A 19,241-nucleotide genomic window follows, 5' to 3' on the forward strand; every position below is an offset into this window, starting at 1 on the left:
CCAGTTTAATCTCCAGTGGAAAAAAGTCACTTAGAATATCTGCATCCCTGTCTTTATTCCCCCCCACACAGCTTTTTATTGAATATGAATGATGAAAACTAACAAAATAATTCATTTAAAATAATGTATGAGGCGCTGGAGAGAGTTCAGTGATTAAGAGCACTTGCGGCTCTTATAGAGGACATGGTGTTCAGTTCATAGGCCTCACATGGTTGGTTACTCACAGCCACTTTCCAGGGAATCAGTCCAGTGTCCTCTTCTGGACTCTGGGTACTGAATATACAAACATACAGGCAAAGCATTCAAATCCATAAAACGAAAACAAATCTTAAAAATCTATTAAGCTTGGGAGGCAGAGGCAAGTGGATCTCTGTGAGTTGGAGGCCAGCCTGGTCTAGAAAGCAAATTCTAGGACAGCCAGGGCTACACAGAGAAACTCTGTCTTGAAAAAAATAAAACAAGACAAAAGTCTATTAAGCAATTTCAGTCTCTTTTGCTTTATAGGTTTAGGGAAATATGAAGAAAACAGTCAAAAGTCTCCCATCAAAATTGGAGACCTGGGGGTGGGTTGGGAGGAGAAAGTAGAACCCCCCATAATCAGGGACGTGAAGGGACTTTGCTCAAAGAGCACACTCAGGCATGTGAACACGGGGGTGGGGGGGTGGGGGAGGGAGGTGATAGCATTACATCATGACACTGAATGTGCTTCAATCTTCTGGTTCTGAAGAGGAAGTGAGAAACCCAAAACTGAGCAAAGTGTAGGACTAGGACCCAAGATGTCTCTGGAACCATAAGAAAATCTGTACTCTCTTTAAACAAACATCATCACACTCACCATTAAAGAAATGTGTTGTCTCTCTATCACTTCTTCGGCAATTCAGCTTGAAGAAGCTTTTGATCTTTGGATAATTTCTTAAAATCATATTCTCTCAAAGCACAGAGGCCGTTTCTAATGACATACAACAGACTCCAAATGTTTTTAAAGAAAGATCTGCATCTTTATAGTAATAACAAGACACTAAGACACTATCTATGCCAGTACCAGCAGAAGGCCTCATGGTGGGGTCGGACCATGGGCCAACATGTTGATTAATGTCTTCTTTCTGAATGGTTCTGTCTCCCCCCCTCCCACCACCCCAACCCCCAAACCCCCTACCCTCCCACCCTGTCTTCAGTCTAAAGGTCACTTTCCTCCGGGCCTACATCAAAGCTGAGATGTACAAAGTGCCATTTAGTTTCAGAAATCAATCATCAATCTTCCACTTCCGATACAAAGATCTCAGTGACTCACATTTACATTTTCCTGGGAATTGTGAAGGAGTCAAAGAAACACTCCCTGCCTTCCTGGAGCTTGCAGTCTCACCGAAGAGACAATGTAAACATTCGTTTAAAACATTAACGGCCATTAATTTGTGTGTTAGGATATGAGAGTTTAGGATGATGCCTGGAGACGGCGAGACGATAAGATGGTGAATTCTGAACAGATGAGATTTGACCCGGATATGGTTAGTCCCTCAGATAGTCATAAACTGGAAGCTCGGTCTCCAAAGCAGTGCTATGAATGGAATCTTTAAAAGCTGATGACTAGTCTTGAAGAGGCATTGATGGTTTCCTGCAGGAAGTGAGTCAGGTCATACGGTTACTGTGGGAAGCTAACCTCTCGCTGGGATGATTTGGATGGGATTAATTCGTATCATGGTGGTTCTAGTGAGACCTCAGTCTCCTTCACTGGCTCTTCTTTTTCATCTCTTCCCCTATGATCCCTTCTGCACACTGCTCACTGCTCTCACCCATGTTCCCGCCACACGTGCTTTGATGACGTCAGAGGCCTTTGCCAGATGTGGAGTGCCAAGCTGGGCTCTGACAGCTCTGAAAACGTAGGCTAAAGAAAGTTCTCTTCCTTGTAAAACAGCCATCCTCAAATTGAAACTAAACGTGAATCCTAAGGCCTCGGAGTCCTTTACAGAGGATAGCAGATACATCGCGGCCACTGCAGCACAGAGCAGATGCCAACCCTTGATGGCACAAAAAGTGACTTCTTCCCAACAGTATAAATGTAACAAAGAACCTTTGCGCTTCCTTAAGGGGACAGCAGGGATGTCACGTGGCATCATCACCCCTGTGGTGGATAAGCTGCGATTTTTATCAGATTACACGTGACCCAGCATTTCCACTTTTAAAGTTTCCCATGTGTGCAAACTGTCACACACATAAGCTTATCCGTTGTACTTCTATTGAGAATGACTAAACATTTAAAACAGCCCAAATACCTGTTAAGAGAGAACTGATTAAATAAATTCGGGTACATCCAAACAATAGAATAGTTGAATAGACAGCTACAAAAGTAAATAAGGAATCCTTTTCGGACTGATATGGGAACAGTCTCTAAGATGCGCCTATTGTTAAGGAAACTATAGGAGAAAGGGTAAATTACACTACACTCCAAGCATTATATTAATTGTACAAGGAATATGCAGCCTATGAATATTCATTTGCATGCTAGGTGCTAAGTATAGATAATCTGTACTCTTGGGTTTTTTTTTGTGTGTGTGTTTGTTTGTGTGTTTTGTTTTTTTCGAAATAGGGTTTCTCTGTATAGTTTTGGTGCCTGTCCTGGATCTCGCTCTGTAGACCAGGCTGGCCTTGAACCCACAAAGATCCACCTGGCTCTGTTTCCCGAGTGCTGGGATTAAAGGTGAGTGCGCCCCCGCCCCCTTCTCCCCCTCCCCCTAGCTGATAATCTGTACTCTTAATTTATGTATTTATTTATTATGGGCTCTGCAGTGTGTCTGTTCAGCAAATACAAATGTTGTTCTTTGGGAAAAGAAAAAATGTGCATTTTGCTTGTATTTGCATTTTGCTTGCAAAAACTACATATTTAGAAGGATGAATGAGAAATTGATAGAAAAATGGGCTCATGTGGCAAATTGGGACCCTGATAAGCAAATTTCACCAAGCTACGTCTGGTATCTTTCTGTTTTTGAACTTTTTTTTTTTTTTCCAAGACAGGATATCTCTCAGTAGCCCTGGCTGTCTTGGAAGTCTGTAGACTAGGTTGGCCTCGAACTCACAGAGATCTGCTTGCCTCTGCCTCCTGAGTCCTGGGATTAAGCTGTGTAGCACCTGTCTGGCTGCTTTTGAATGTTGTAAGCATATTATCACTTCAAATAACCAAGTTATATCTTTTAGTTTATAACAAAAGTCTGAGCTCAATTATTTACCTTCCAGTGTTGATGTGACCTGTGGACACACAAGCAGATTGTTTATTTAGGGGATCTGATTATGTAGCTGTAGGGTTGGATCTGCACGATGATAAGTGATATTGAGCACCACAGAAGAATAAATGCACCACACCAGCCCATTGTTTATGCTTCCATGGATGAAATAATTGAGAGATCTAGATCACAGCCAACTCGCAGGGATCATCCTCACCTCTCTCTGTGCAGTTGGAGAAATGAGTTCTAACACACTCTTACAAGTGAGTTTTGGCATAACAGAGGTGGGGCTTTTTTGGTCAGTAACTTGGGGCCTTTGTTGAGTCTTGAAATCCCCTAAACCTAGGCTTTTCCTCTCACTTAACATCTTGGTTTCTTCCTGGCAAATTTAGCTGTCTGCTTTGAGATTAGGTCCTCAACCTTAAACACACACACACACACACACACACACACACACACACACACACACACATCTGTTACCGCCTCAAAGCAGGTAGTGGAGAAAAAGGGAAAAGAGAAAGACTGTAAGATGTTATTCAACAGCAGTGACATGTACAATGCAAGTTCCCTGTATTGTGGGAACTTCTGTTGTGGTGCTGAAAACTGAAGAAAATGCCAAGGTACACTTACACTAGAGCAAAACAAACAAACAAACAAACAAACAAACAAGCAACAATAACTGCCATTCAACCAAACAAAGCCCTCCTTCCATCAGCGGCACCCAATAGTGAGCAAGCCTTTTCTGTCAATCATCTCTTCTTTCTGGCTACAGATGGCTTAGTAAGCTTGAACTAAGTTATGAATGTGAGTGTGTATGAAACCAAAAAAAAAATTATCTCTTTCTAGGACACTGAAGGTGTTGAAGACTTCAACGAGATTTTAATAATCCAGGCATCTAGGGAAAAACTGAAAAAACAAATTCAAATAAACAAAAAATCAAAACTAACCTAAAACCAAACCAAATCAAAACAAAACCAAAACCTTTTTGTACAAGTCAGGGCTCTGACTACAGATAATGAAAGAAAAACAACTGTGTATACTGAGAAACCTACCTGGATTTGGGGAGAACAGGCGAGTGCCTTAAAAATCCCACGCAGTCATGACTTTAAGTGTGCCATCTAGCTTCCCTGAACCTGTTTTCTTATGGTAAATGGGATCACGACTAACCACTTAATATCTAGGCAGTTCGCAGACTGCTTGGCATCAACAGGCAGCAGAAACCCTGTATGTTGGTAGTGTTGATTACAGGAAGTGGTTTATTAAATTATTTGAAGAGCCAAGAGCTCTCTATCCATCCAGATTATTATCGCTATATCTGAAGTACTTAAAAGGTAGCTTAACATTTTTTAAAATATTTTTTAAGTTTAATTTTAAAAATATTTTTATACTTATTAATTTTGTTATGGGTAGGAATGTTTTGCCTGTTTGCACTAAAATTCCCCACATGCATCCCTGGTACCCACACAGGTCAGTAGAGGGCATCAGATCTCCTGGAACTGGAGTCATGGGTAGTTGTGAACCACCAGGTAGGTGCTGGGAACAGAACCTAGGTCCTCTGCAAGAGCCATGGCTGCTTTTAACCACTGAGCCATCTCTCCACCCATCCCCTATAGTGTTTAACTCTTATACCTATCTTTAATTGGTACATATACTAATGGAAGTTGTGGCAGATTAAAGAGCTAAATTGATACACAGTGATTTTGGATGATGTCAAAATTAACTGGAATTTATTTTCAGTTTGTGTAGCACAAATCTCTAAAGGTCTTACTAATAAAAACAAACCCAGGGCCAGGTATTGGGGTGAATGCTGGAAGATCAGAGAGACAAAACCAGCTACAGCCTGCCTCACCTCGCCAATTCCTCAGCTGGCCTTGTTTCTTCAGACTGAAAGCCTCTGAGTCCTCATCCAAATGGATCTCAACTGAACTGCTGTTCAAAAGCCTGAAAGCTTAAAGAGACTCTAGTTCCTGGTTTTCACACCTTATATTCCTTTCTGCTTGCCATTACTTCCTGGGATTAAAGGTGTGTGTCACCATGCCTGGCTGTTTCTAGTGTGACTTTGAACTCACAGAGATCCGAATGGATCTCTGCCTCCAGAATGCTAGGATTAAAGGTATGTGTGCCACCATTTTCTGGCCTCTATGTCTATCTAGCAGCTGTTCTGTTCTCTGGCCCCAGATAAGTTTATTAAGGTGCACAATATATTGGGGGACACAATATCACCACAAGTTTGTGCATTTAAATTTCTAGCATCAATTTCTTTAGAGACATTTGGGTCTTTCATGTCAATTTGTGTTGAATTACTGCAAAGCTAAACTTAGACTGGATTAACATATATAGGGTAATTCAATGAATGTTGATCTTGGATAAAGCATGTTTTATTTTGCTTTTAGGAAAGATGCTTCATTCTTTGCTTATTTTACAACAAAGAGCTTTTCAGCAGGAAGCTATCCCTCTTTTCAGACTTCAAGTTAAATATATGAGTCTATGATTGAGACAAACTGAAAACAAGCAGAGCACAACAGATACCCAGCTGGTGTCTGACTGAATCGGGGTCCACACACAATAAATGACAATTTACCTTCTCTAGTCTCTATTCACTGGATGCATACTATACCCACTAGGCATTTTGGGGAATACATACATGATTTAGATGCCCATCTTCAAGAACATGAAGGCAGAAATATATATATACTCTCAGGTTTATGGGCACAGCCCCTCCTCCAAAAGCTGAACAGCACAAAAGATGGAAAACTGTCAAAAATAAACCATGGAAGTCTAACTTGTCCCTCTCTGTCACGACTGAGCCGTGAATTTCCTGAGGGGACCCTTGTTGCACAGCCACTGACACACTGGTCACTTAGAAGTGCTCTGGTTCATCAGATCAACAGTCACAAGATTGCAGTGCTTGTGTCTAAGTGACCCTTATTTTACTTGATAATGGTCCTAAAGCCATTGCTGGTGGTGGTGATGGAAATTGGCATATACCAATAAGAAGTCATAACACACTTCCTTTTAAGTTAAAGTGTAAAAATTCTTGACTCAATAAGAAAAAAAAAAAAAACAGCAACAACAACCATATCCCAAGGCTGCTAAGATCTAAATTACAATAAGACATTTTGAGAAAGAGAAATTATTCCTATAATTTTACTCTAGCATATTATTGTAATTATCCTGTTCTCATAGTTTTAATTTTTCTGTATGTAATCTATAAATTAACATTTGTCATATGTATTACATATAGGTATGTATATGACATGTATATATGTTTGTATGTAGAAAACATACTGTTTTAGGCATCCACAGGAGTCTTGGGATGCAGGGCACAAATAAAAGGTATAAGAGTGGGGGGAGATGGCTCAGTAGTTAAGAGCATGCACTGCTCACGTGGAGGACCTAAGTTTGGTTTGTAGCACCTATGTCTGCCAGCGACAACTGCCTATAACTCCAGCTTCAGGATTATCCACTGCTTCTGGCCTCCGCTTACACCTGAACTCCTGTACACATACCCCAACACAGACCCACACACATACACATAAGTAAAAATAAATCAAAAAAAGAGGAAAAGACACAAGAGGATAGACTATCTTTGTGATTTCCTAGTGATCTTTAAGAGGTCCTAGATAGAATTCCTTGACAGATGATGAGCTGAGAATGTCTTCCCCTGCAACTGCTGATGGGTTTTTCTATTACCTCTCTTGATGGAATTACCTGGTGAACAGAAATCCATTGTATGTATTTCACCTTGTCAGCCTTTTCCTTATGGCTAGCACTATTTTTGCATATTGCTGTAAACAGATATTTGCTTACTCAAAATTAATGAAGAATTATTTCCCCCTTTTCTAAAATTGCTCTTGTTTTATTTCACATTTAGATGAAATCCTTCTAGAACTTTGTGTGAGTGTGTGTGTGTGTGTGTGTGTGTGTGTGTATGTATAATATGAGACAGGGATAAAAACATATTTTTGTATGTAGATCTGATTGTCCTTGTACCACTTACTTTGTTGAAAAATATCACTTCCCCATTTTGCTTCAGTGTCAAAAGACAGAGGACTATGTCTATATCATTGATTTGTTCATAGATCTTTTTGTCTATTTCATTGATCAGCTCATTTACTTTTGTGTCTAGAAAATTCTATTAAAGCAGTACTTGTGAGTTTTAACTTTCTCTCTCTGGGACTAGGGTATCATTTAAGACTATGACAGCCACCAGAGGATCCAGCCTGTGGGTCTTTATAGGATGCAAAGGATGACCCCTGTCTCTCTCTGCTGCTGTTTCTGCCAGCACATTCACTCCAAGTCTTTATTCAGCCTCCATCCTTCTCTATGTGTTTGTCTCTCCATAAGAACAAATCATCTATTTATCATTTATTTTATCTGTTTTATATTTCTCCTCTTTGTCCATTTTACACACAACAGAAAGTAGATTGTACCATGCTTTGTCTTGTTTATTAAAAATATTACACTTACAACTATGTGACTTTCAATGAAAAATTTTCTACTGCAAGTTTGGTGGCTTTGGGTTTCAGAAAATTGTTATCTGCTCTTTCCCTAGAACTGCTAGGTATTTGAGATCTGGAAGGAGTTGATTTTTATTTCAATGCAACAATCAGTATAAAGCAATATATTGTTTCCATTGTAATTTAGACACCTATAAACGTGTTTAAAACTGTACTACCCTAGAAATTCTGTGCACAGCCTCAATATCATAGGAAACAATATTAGCACATATTAGAGTCATGTAGAAGCACCCAAAGTGAATTCCTTGCTCTTTTGGCCTCCTACTGTTTTACTTCCTGGGCTGTAACTTGCTGAGAGCACACTGTGGGTGATAGCCATCATTTTTTCATTTCTGTTCATGGTTGAAACCAAGGCATAAATGAGCTCCCTTCCAAGGAACTTGGCCGCTCTGAACCAAGCTGCTGATTTGACTTTCCTAAGGTGGATGGATCACCAGATGAATGAAAAAAAAAAAGAAAAGAAAAGAAAAAGAGGACATGACAGCTCCTAAGGGGTTCAGGCTTTTATTAGAAATATAAGGGAGAATACAGGCAGAGGTAGAGACATTTGGGAGAGTCCAGAGTGAACATGACCAGCAAACTGAACCTGGCCATGTGAGGAGAAAGGAGTGCCAGAAGCCAAGAAGCCAAGAAGCCAGGAGAGCAGGAACCAAGAGACCAAAAGGAGAAGAGACCAAAAAGGACCTGAGTAGCCAAAATGGCTGGGTTATACAGGGAAGAGCAGCTGGGGAAGAGCAACCTAGCCCAGTTCCTGGGCTGGAGAAGTTTAGGGTTAGAGGGTGGGGTATGCCAGCCAGGAGGACCCCTTAACAGGGAGGGACTGAGTGAGGCTGGGAGAACCTGGTGGCCAGCATCAGCTCTGATATGATAATAGGCATAAGTAAGGATTTGCCCTGTAACCAGGATGAGACCATCTTCCATGGAGCTATATGGAAAACGATGTCTGAATAAAATCCTGGTTTTGTCACTGTGGACAATAGGGTCTGAATGCTGTATATAATAATGGTGCCATCTCTAGGTTCTAACTGTCTTGTATAGACTAATTGTAGCCAGCTCCTAACTAATTTCTGCTTCCTTGTTTTAGTTCCATTTTTTTTTAAATACTTTTAAGGTCAGCAGCATCCTTAAACATACTTCTGTCATCATAGCACCTTCTTGGTCAGGGAACCTAGGTGGTTTTGTTGACTGAAAGGCAAAGCCTGTATACCTTAGTCCCTCTATTCAAGGCCCCCACAATCAGATTCCAGCCTACCCTTTACTCTTTCTTTCTTTTTTCTCTTTCTTTTGTTTTTTGAGCCTGAGTTTTTCTGTGTAGTCCTGGCTGTCCTGGAACTCACTCTGTAGACCAGGTTGGCCCCAAACTCAGAGATCCACCTGCCTTTGCCTCCTAGTGCTGGGATTAAAGGGTGCAAACCACCACCACCCAGCTCATTCTTTCTTATAACATGGGCAGCAGACATTTTCTGTTGAGGACTGGACAGGGAATCTTCAGTCTTGAGGGCCATACGGTCTCTGTCATGATTGCTCAACTCTGCCCTGGTACTGCAAAGCACACGTGTTATATTGTATCAGTCAGCTTTGGGTCACTGTAACAAAATATCTGAGAGAGGAAAGTCAATATAAAGAAGGGAATATTTACTTTGTTTCACAATGTCAGAGATTTTGGTCCATGAGTAATTGGCTCATTGTTCCTGGGCCTGTGGTGAGAAAGAACATGGCAGAAGGCTGCTTGCTTTGTGTTGGCCCAGAAGGAAAGAAGAAAATGAAGAGTAAAATACACGCTTTGAAGGAGTAGCTCCAGTTACATACTTCCTCCAAATAGGCCCCCACTTTCTGTGTTTCAATTAGTAGCCCAGCAAGTATAGACAAAACTTTCAACACATGAGCCTTTGCGGGAGACTATACAGGATTCCCCTGTTGTTGAGTAGGTCTTAAGTCTAACTAGAGAGCTGTTTGATTACCACCTGTTGCTGTCTTTTCAGTGTGGCCCTTGTGCCCTGGGGGCAGTGGGTGAGGAGACGCAGAGACAACGACACAGACTCCAGGAGAATGCAAGCAAGTTCACTTATTTTTAGGAAAGGGTAAGCCTTGTATACCCTCTACCCTATCCTGAGGAAAGGTCTGTCTTAGTGCTTGTTGCTAAGTTGATGTTTTCTGATAGGCTCTGGAATCTGCTGGCCATTGCTGGCCTTAAGGCCCCCCTTTTGGCTATTTTTGCAGGATGCCTAGTCATTGCGGGAGCAGTAGAGCACATGCTCTAGCTTATCTGAAACATGCAGCAGTTCTGCCTGCCTCAACCACCAAAGTATGTGTACCACTACTGCATCCTTAGGGTTTTTCTTCCATGATGGCCCATGTGGTTCATAGGACAGGTTATTTTTTGTAAGGTTATCAATCAGATCAATCAACTGATTCATACATCAGAGTTTTCTCTAGGGCTATCTTAACACTTCTAGGCTATGGTACTGCTAACTAAGGCAAAAGGCTTGTTTCTTCACCATGCTAATCATGCAAGTCACTAATCTGGATCCTTCATTCACCCTTGCCCCCAGTTGGACACCCTACTTATGAAATCTTATCTCTGACCCCTCTCACTTCTAAAAAGTAACTCCAAATGAAGAATGTCACAGGTAGCAATGCAATTAAGATTATAGATAGGCCTACAGATACTGAATGCTGCTTGAGAAACAATGTATTAGAGGCCATAAACCCTCCATGCCAAATGTCAAAGTATTTCCCAAGGTCTTTGGAACCACAAATTTGTTAGAAAGACTAAAGTTTGGTTTATTCATTTATTTAGCTCATTTAAAAAAATCTCTATCATCAAAGAATGTAACAAAACTCTAAAACATAATAGTGAAATGATCATGAACTAGAGTTAGATCTGGTTTGAATTACAGCTATGCTTCTGCTTATTTATATGAACTCGGATATGTTATTTAGCCTGTATATATATATATATATATATTGGAGCCAGTGATAGCATCTGGCTAGAAGAGTTACTAGGGCAATTGCATGAGTTAATATAGATAAAAACATTGTTTAGAGTATATATAAATTGGTAAAAGCATATATATGTTCAGTCTTAGACATAAAATAAAATTCATATCAGCAAATAGAGTCAATACACCCATCTAGGCAGGCAGTGTAGTCATTCAAGGACATAGGTGAACAATGATTCAAGTCCCTTTAACACAGGGTTTTGAGTTTTCCTTAGAGTGTTCAATGTAAGTGTTTGGACTAAAAGCATAGAAAGTTTCAGCAGAAGATTTTTACAAGGGCACACAGTTTCCTCACACTGCATTGGTTGACACATGATGTGTATAGGACTATCCTCTGAGCCAAACTGCCATCATCTTCATGAGTCCATCTGTACCTGCTTGCACAAGGTCACTGCAGCTGGGTTTGTTGACTATTGACATGACCCATAGAAGGAGGGGGAGGGAGAGAGGGTCATGGGACTCTCACCTGAGTCTCTAGCCTCACCTTCCACCCAGCTGTATGCAGTTCTGCCCTAATTGCTCATAGCCTCAGGAAAGGACTAGAGGACAGAGGCTGGGTAAGTGGGTTTGGGGGAGGACTCCATCTTCTGGTCACAGGGCAATCATCCACATTGAGTTCAGAAGTTCTGGTGTGGCTCTTTTAGGGCAGTCCACTTTCAGGCCCTTAACTGCTAACTCCATGTTCAGTAAGTAGGAGTAATACACTCATTGGTTCCTCCAGAGTGAAATAGTGGCATTGTAGCTCTGTTGTTGGGAACTTAGAAAGAGGAGTAGAGTTTATTGCTGGTGGCCATGTCACAGGAGCAGCAGGTGGCAATTGAAGTTCAAGGTGTCAGCCCACCAGGATGGAAACTCCCTGATGGATGAATCTCCCATAGGCAAGGCCCTGGAACCACAGACCCTGGAATATCTTGCTTCTGCTATGCCTTTATGTATTTGCCGATGCTATCTTTTTCTGGTATCTGGCATGGTGTGAATGGGTGTGGGAAGATCCTCACTGCCTGTAATGTAGTATGCTTATCTCATGGATACATCCCATCTACTGGGCATTTTTACCTGTGGATTATTATGAAGATGATTCCTCCCTAAATTGTACTGTTTAATTGATAATAATAATGTTAGTTTATAGAGAGTTTTGATGAATAAAAATAAATACAGGGAAATATTACACAGCTAGGGCTTATGAGTTTCACCTTAGGAGCTACATTAGATCACAGCTCTCAAGTTAATGATTAAGAAAAACAATTGAGTCCCAGGAGCCAGGCTCACTCAAATTCCTTTACTCTTGATGCTGAAAGACAGACACATGTTTAGTCACAGGTTTTGGTGTGCATCTTTAGCTGAAACAAAGCCTTAAAATAACTTCAGGTTAGATCAGATGTTTTGATAAAGTTTTCAGATTAAAAAAAAAAAACAGAAAATCTAAAGTTCACAAGGACACATAGCTGAGGTCAAAAATACAAAGCAGCCCAATTGTTGCTAGATGTCATACTTTCCTTGCTAGGGTTGGTTGATGATCAAAGGTGATGATTAATTCCTTATACCCATTCCTGCCCTCGATCTCCTGATATAAAAAGCTATTGATGAGTGGGTGGGTATGCCCCCCAAAGATTTAAAGTAGAGCTGACTGATTCATTTTCAAATATAAAAGTTTAGGTTTGTGAGTCCTTTAAGATTCCTTATAAGATTACTTTTCAAGATAAATAATAAAGTGATTGATTCTTTGTAACTGCAATATGCAGCCTGCCAATAAAAGAGTTGGCTGAGAAAAAAATACTTTCTGCTTGCTCATGTTCTGTTAACCTGCAACAAGTTACTTAAATGTAAATGCATGTGGGTGACTGTTTTTAATCATGTAAGAGACATGAAAAACATGTTTTTACCTGTATTCATTATAATCATTGACTTGAAAAATAGAATGTAACCATATTGTGATTCATGTATTGCCTGAAAGATTTCGCCGGGGTATATACACTGTAGGAAAAGTATACTATAGAAGAACAGAAAAGAAAAAAGAAGGGAACCATCAAGAGAGTGTGTGAGTGTCTTTTTCTCTAACCCCTTCAGATAGAAAAGTCTAGTGCATGTCGATGCTGTGGATTCCCTTTGAGACCTGTGCTGCTGAGGGCTGGTTCCCCAGGCAGTGAGAGTTTGTCTCCTTACAAAGGAATTTTAGCCACACCTGGCAGAGCCTGATAACAAAGGAAGCTGAAAAATAGTCTAGCTGCCCAGGAGAAAGCGGTGTATGCATGTAAGGTGAGGTCAAGGTGGGGTGTCAGAACTGACTGTCTCACAGTACCTATGCAAAGCCCATCGTGAGTTATAGAATTTAGGCTCTACTGAGCCTTTTTTGTTGTTGTTGTTTAATAACAATTTTTAAAGATTTTTTGAAATTTTATTTATTATTTTGTGTTACAAGTATTTCCAGAATGCATTTATGTGTAGTTTGTGTGGGGGGGAGCCTATTGGATCCCCTGGGACTGGAGTTAGAGAAGGTTGTGAACCACAATTGTGGGTGCTGGGAATTGAACCTGAGACCCTTGGAAGAGTCATCAGTGCTCTTGACTGCTAAGTCATCTCTCCACCCTCAAAACATTTTTTGAAACTAGTTTTCTTCCTATAATCTAAGACCAGTAATGAAGAAATCTTTTTTTAAATTTTATTATTTTTAGAATTTACTAGGAAAAAATTTTTTAGGGTTTTAAAACCAAAATACTAGTGTTTCCTTTAAGTAATGAATTGCTTTACTTCGGCCATAAATCTTAGAAATATTGTCAGGATTGGCTTGGAAAGACCAGAAATCATTTCATTCTTTCAGCCAAATAACATTTATGGGGCATTTACTAGATGTCAAGTTTCCAATAGGATACTGAGAATAAAGAAGGAAGAACAAGGTGAGACATGAATATTGCAGAGAAATAGCAGAAAAAAGTGAACAGCCATGTCAGGGCAAAAACTAACCAATAAGGGGCCATGCTGATGGGTAGCAGAGTTGGGAGCCAACTTTAAATAGGATGGATGAGACAGGAGCTTCTTGTAAATGGCATATTTATATGGACTCCCTATTCATATCCTGAAGAAGCCCTAGAAGTACAATATTCACCAAATCACTAATAGAGTGCAGTTGAGTTTATTGAGTTCATGGGAAGCCAGAGAGTGAGAGGCAAGGATGTGGAGGACACAAGGTGAGGGTCTAAAGCTTGCCATGCAGGTCCCCAAGGCACATAGTACAGTTCAATTTTGTTCTAAATGCAATGGGAAGCATTCAATGGTTTCTGTGTAGGTGCATTGTCAACAGGGCTGTGAGACTGATTCTGCTATGGAAGCAGTGTTGTGGGGGCCATGGAAGCAGGGAATAGCTGATGTTGGGGTCATAGCCTGGGGAAATCTGGCAAGAGGGAGGCAACCTTGGGGAGCCCATAGATCCTGATGTTGAGTTAGTCCTTCTCGTGTGTCCCCAGAGAGAGATTTTCTTCAGACTCAGTATTTCTCTCTCCTCATCTTCCTTGTTAAATGATCTAGACCCTTGTAATGGTTTAAGTCATTTCTGAATCCTAGAACATGGATTCTTTGTTCCTAAAGTAATAATTTCACAATACAGCCTAGAAAGACATAGTCATGCTTCTGGATGGGTGGATCCAAAGATTTAAGCTGTAAAGACAAGGGAAACTATGAGGGAAAATGATTCTATAAAACCAAAATTGTAGCTGGGCAGTGGTGGTGCACAGCTTTAATCCCAGCACTCCGGGGGGTGGGGGGCAGAGGCAGGTGGATCTCTGTGAGTTCAAGGCCAGCCTGGTCTTCAGAGCGAGATCCAGAAAAGGTGCAAAGCTACATAGAGAAACCTTGTCATGAAAAACCAAAAAAAAAAAAAAAATTGTCACACAATATGGATGAATGTAGATTATGGAGCCAAGAAAAAAGTTATTTGATACTCACCTAGATTGTGTGAAAAGGAGACAATGGGAAATTCTGTGGAGAGGGTTGGGAAAACTGAAGTTTGATTATGAAACCATCAACATAGGGTGAGTGTGGAGAAGTGAAGTTCATGAGGCTACTTCCTCAAACGTCAAGACAATTCTGAGAATGCTCTGGTTTGAACTTCAACTTACTGGAAATGGAAATTACGTGCACATGCATGTACGTGAAACATGCACACCTCTCAGAAAGAGGTAGTGTTGGGAGTGGTGGTGCACACCTTTGATCCCAGCACTGGGAAGCAGAGGCAGGTGAATCTCTGAGTTTGAGGCCAACCTGGTCTACAAAGTGAGTTCCAGGACAGCAGGGCTTACACAAAGAAACAGTGTCTTCAAAACCCAAAACCAGAAGAAGAAGGAGGAGGGGAAGGAGGAGGAGGAGGAGGAAGAGATGGAGATGAAGGAGAAGAAGGAGGAGGAGAAGGAGAAAGAAGGAAGAAGGAGGAGGAGGAGGAGGAGGAGGAGGAGGAGGAGGAGGAGGAGGAGGAGGAGGAGGAGGAAAGAGGGCTTGTTTGGGGGCTGGAGAGATGGCCACCACTGCCTGGCCTCAGGGTCCCTCTTAAGGCCCATCAATAGGGAGGGCTGCAACTTAAATCTGCAGAACAAACCTTTCTGAACAATCCTGCTCACATACTTTCCCTCGTCAACTTCCCAGTTGCTTGCTTCCCCGGACCCCTGAGTGTAGCACGGGATACTTTAGAAACCCAGATTTCTAACCACATTTTTTTGCATTACATCTGGGGATGCCCTTGTGTTCCAGCGAGATGCTGATGCTGATGCTAAACCCGTTTGGTAGTGTTGTCTTACGTGGCTCCAGCTGGAGAACCTGCAACTAAGGGAGGGAAAGGGAGGTTGTTTTTCCTACAGTTGTCCTCAGTCTTGGCTATACCTAGCTCCCCCTCATTAACTTGAAGACTATCTGGGCTCCGTGCCCACATGTGGTTGAACTGTTCGTCATCTTATAAAGAATTTAAATCCACACCAGTGAGATGGCTCAGCAGGTAAAGGCACTGGCCACCAAGGCTGCATTCTGAGCCCCAGGATCTACGTGGGGAAAGGAAAGAACTGACTCTCACATTGTCCCCTGACTTCTCAGAGCAAACTATAGTGCCCAAGAGTGTACATTTGCGCGCGCGCGTGCGTGCGCGCGCGCACACACACCAAAGCAACATCATTTTATTTTTATTCTTTATAAAAACTAAGATGAAGTTTCTAAATCCAATGTGCCTGAATTCTAAAACATGCAGAGGAGACCTGTGTGCTCTTCCAGAGGTCGTTTATGTAGAGGTCATGGGCCACCCATGTTTTATTTGCTTTTTTCACAAGCTGGCCACAGAGTGACCTTTGGAGTTGACTCCCTGGGACCTGTTGGTGTAAAGCTCTGACCATCAAGTCCTGAATTACACCACAGGCCAGCAGCAGCCAGGACACCTTATATGGAGCTGAGATGGGACAGAGAGGAGAAGTTAGGGGACATGGGAAGGAGACCCTCACTTCAAAGCTCTGTTGAAGCCTCTCTAGGTGAGAATCAAGAATTCCGGCACAATTAACAAAACTTGCTGTGAAGAGACAGTATCCCCTTTACATGAAGATTTTTTTGAAATAGCAAAGGGAAAATAGGAACGAGCCATGCTTCGGCCTGCTTTTGTATGTCCTTACTCCTTTCCCACATTTAAAGCAGCAATTTTCTGGGAGTTCCACAAATAAACCTGTAGAGATGTCTTAATTGCCTTATGCATCCCTTGTGGCCTCAGTTTTAGCTTATCAGCTATAATTTTATCCAACATAACTAAGGGACCACTTTGTGATCTTTTTATAGGACTCAGGGTCACAGGTTGTGACCCAATAAGCCAGGTTCAGCCATCTGTCCTGGATAAGCTAATTAAAAGAGCCAAATTAAGCTGAGTGGTGGTGGTGCATGCCTTTAATCCCAGCACTCGGGAAGCAGAAGCAGGTGGATCTCTGTGAGTTCGAGGCCAGCCTGGTCTGCAGAGCAAGCTCCAGGACAGGCTCCAAAGCTACACAGAGAAACCCTGTCTCAAAAAACCAAATATCCCTCCCCGGGCTGCCCTCCAATGCTTTCTTCTTCCAGTTGGGTGGGTCTGTTGTTTGAATAGTCTGACAACCAAAGAAAGGGGCACACCTGTTTAAAAATCAATGTGCAGAGGGTGAGAGACCGTGGAGCACTCAGTCCTAAATGGTGTGTCTTCATCAGACTCCTGCTCTCGGGGCTCAGGGAACCGTGTGGAAGAAGAGGTAGAAAGATTGTAGAAAGACCCAGAGGGGATGGATGATATCAAGCAAGCAGTGTCTTCCAGATACAACAGGACTTACAGAGACCATGGCAGCGTGCACAAGGCCTACCCAGGTCCAAGCCAGATGGGGTCCCAGCACTGAAAAGGGAATCAGACCCTTAACCAAGAAGCTCTCTCCAATGGATAACCACTCACACAGGAAAAATTCGTTTCTTCAAGGGAGTCTCACTGGGTGTGCAAACCGGCAGTAGATGGCCAACATAAGATGAACTCAAAGGTATTTTTGGAGACTTTTTTGTCTCATATTATTTATTTTGCTTATACATTATGGTTTCTAGTTTTGTGTTTTTATGGTTGTGCATGCATGTGTGGGTGTATGTATGTATGTATGCTTCTCAGGTTCCTTTGTTTTGTTTTACTCTTGTTTACTTGTTTTATTTGTCTGTTAGTTTTCTTAAGAGAGTAATAGCTGGTGTGGTGGAGAGGTGGGAACAATCTGGGAGGAGATGAAGGAGGGGACACCATGATCAGAATGTAATATATAAATAAAAAACGTTTTAATTTATTTTTGTGTATTATGTCTCTGAGTATATGCATGGATGTTTACCACCTGAGTGCAGGAGCTCACAGAGGTCTGAAGAGATGCCAGATCCCCTGGAGCTGAAGTTACAGAGGGTTGTGAGCTACCATGAAAGTGCTAGGAACTGAACCCAGATCCTCTCCAAGAGCATTAAGTGTTCTTAACCACTGAGCTATTCTCACACAGAGACCCTGCCAGCCAAGTGATTGGATTAAGGGCATGTACTGCCACTGCCTTATTTTTGTGTTAATGGCTTGCTATTTCCTCTGATCTCCAGACAAACTTTATTTATTAACATACAAATAAAATATCACCACAACTTAATCACTCCATTGGTTCAAATTTGAGACTACAATTAAAAGGTGGGAGACCATCAGGTGGTGGTGAATGCCTTTAATCCTAGCACTCAGAAGGCAGAGGCAAGCAGCTCTCTCTGCATTCAAGATCAGCCTGGTCTACAGAGCAAGTTCCAGGACACAGAGAAACCCTGCCTCAGGAAGAAGAGAAGAAGAGGGAGAGGGGGAGGGAGAAGGAGAAGCAAACATCTTTGTTGTTGTTGCTCTTGTTAAAATACCATGTCTTGCCAATAAAATTTCTTGCTGAGAGAAAGGGGCTGTTGGCTGCCAGTGTGGGCATGGTCAGGAAATGAATCCACTGTATCCACAGGAGAAGGGTGCTATGCCCCCTCTCTAGAGCAGTGTCCCTCCAATTATGCCAGTCTTCTCCCTGTCCATTGCATGGTGGTTTTCCGACTTTATCCTTTGCTCGCCTTTGCCTCTTCATTCTATCTTAAAAACAATGGCTTTATACATTTATACAAGTATTTCGGTCCTATCCACCCACCACCACATCTCTCCAACTCCCCAAGTGCCCACTACGTCTCCTCTCCAGCTTCGTTGTCATTAATCCTGAGCCCATGTCGTACCGCCCATACAGACGTGGTGAGAAGCCGCCATCCATTTGGGTGTGAGCACTCTACCAGCAGCCCTGTGACCAAAGGAGAGTGACTCTTTCTCCCTTAGCAGCCATCAATCGCCAGGAGCTCCTCCACCAAGGGTGGCATTCTGACAAGTGTAGTAGGCCTTGTACAGGTAAACACAGGTGAGGTGAGGTGTTGTTTCTGTTTTTAAGACAGGATCTTAAATGATAGCTGAGGCTAGCCTAAAACTTACTATATATTGTAGGCTGGGCTTGAATGATCAACAATCCTCCGGTTTCAGTCTCCCAAGTACTGAGATTACAAACACAAGGCATCATAACATAAGAGAAGCCACAGCTTCTCTTCATTCTCAGCACATCACACTGAGGGGCATCTTAAAGGCCCCTGACTCTAACCTACCTCATTTGACCCAACTGTTTTCCTGAGCGCTGAGGTCATAATATGAACTTGGATGTGTGTTTTAAAATGTGTGGTAAATCACGTTACTTTCTCACACTCCGAGAAAATTAAATTTGTGCAGACAAATGGTGTGTACGTAATACAGAGAACATGCATCTGCAGGAGAAATGTGTGTGTGTGTGTGTGTGTGTGTGTGTGTGTGTGTGTGTGTGGGCTGTGAAGGAGCTTACCTGTGAAGAAGAGGCAGCAGAAACAAGAAGCAGAAAGAAGGTAAGGCTGAGGAAGAATGAAATCGAAGATGTCCTTCCTACAGTCCCACTTCTGATGCAAAGCACTGCAGTGTGGTAACTACA

At 41.9% G+C, this 19,241-nt stretch overlaps 1 protein-coding gene across 2 annotated transcripts in view; it reads left to right on the top strand.

Moving 5' to 3' along the window:
- Nucleotides 1–16,011: 16,011 nt before the first annotated feature.
- Nucleotides 16,012–19,241, top strand: part of Pdcd1lg2 (programmed cell death 1 ligand 2) — a 70,160-nt gene continuing 66,930 nt past the window's right edge. Inside the window, exons 1-2 of one of the 2 annotated variants that reach the window (XM_042262468.2) lie at nucleotides 16,012–16,235; nucleotides 17,033–17,246. The gene's annotated coding sequence lies outside the window, so the exon portion shown is untranslated. Of the gene's footprint in view, nucleotides 17,247–19,241 lie in introns of both variants that reach the window. The other variant, XM_006991085.4, reaches the window with a different exon arrangement.

The sequence above is a fragment of the Peromyscus maniculatus genome, chromosome 1 (genome assembly GCF_049852395.1).
Source record: "Peromyscus maniculatus bairdii isolate BWxNUB_F1_BW_parent chromosome 1, HU_Pman_BW_mat_3.1, whole genome shotgun sequence".
In the NCBI taxonomy this organism is placed as follows: domain Eukaryota; kingdom Metazoa; phylum Chordata; class Mammalia; order Rodentia; family Cricetidae; genus Peromyscus; species Peromyscus maniculatus.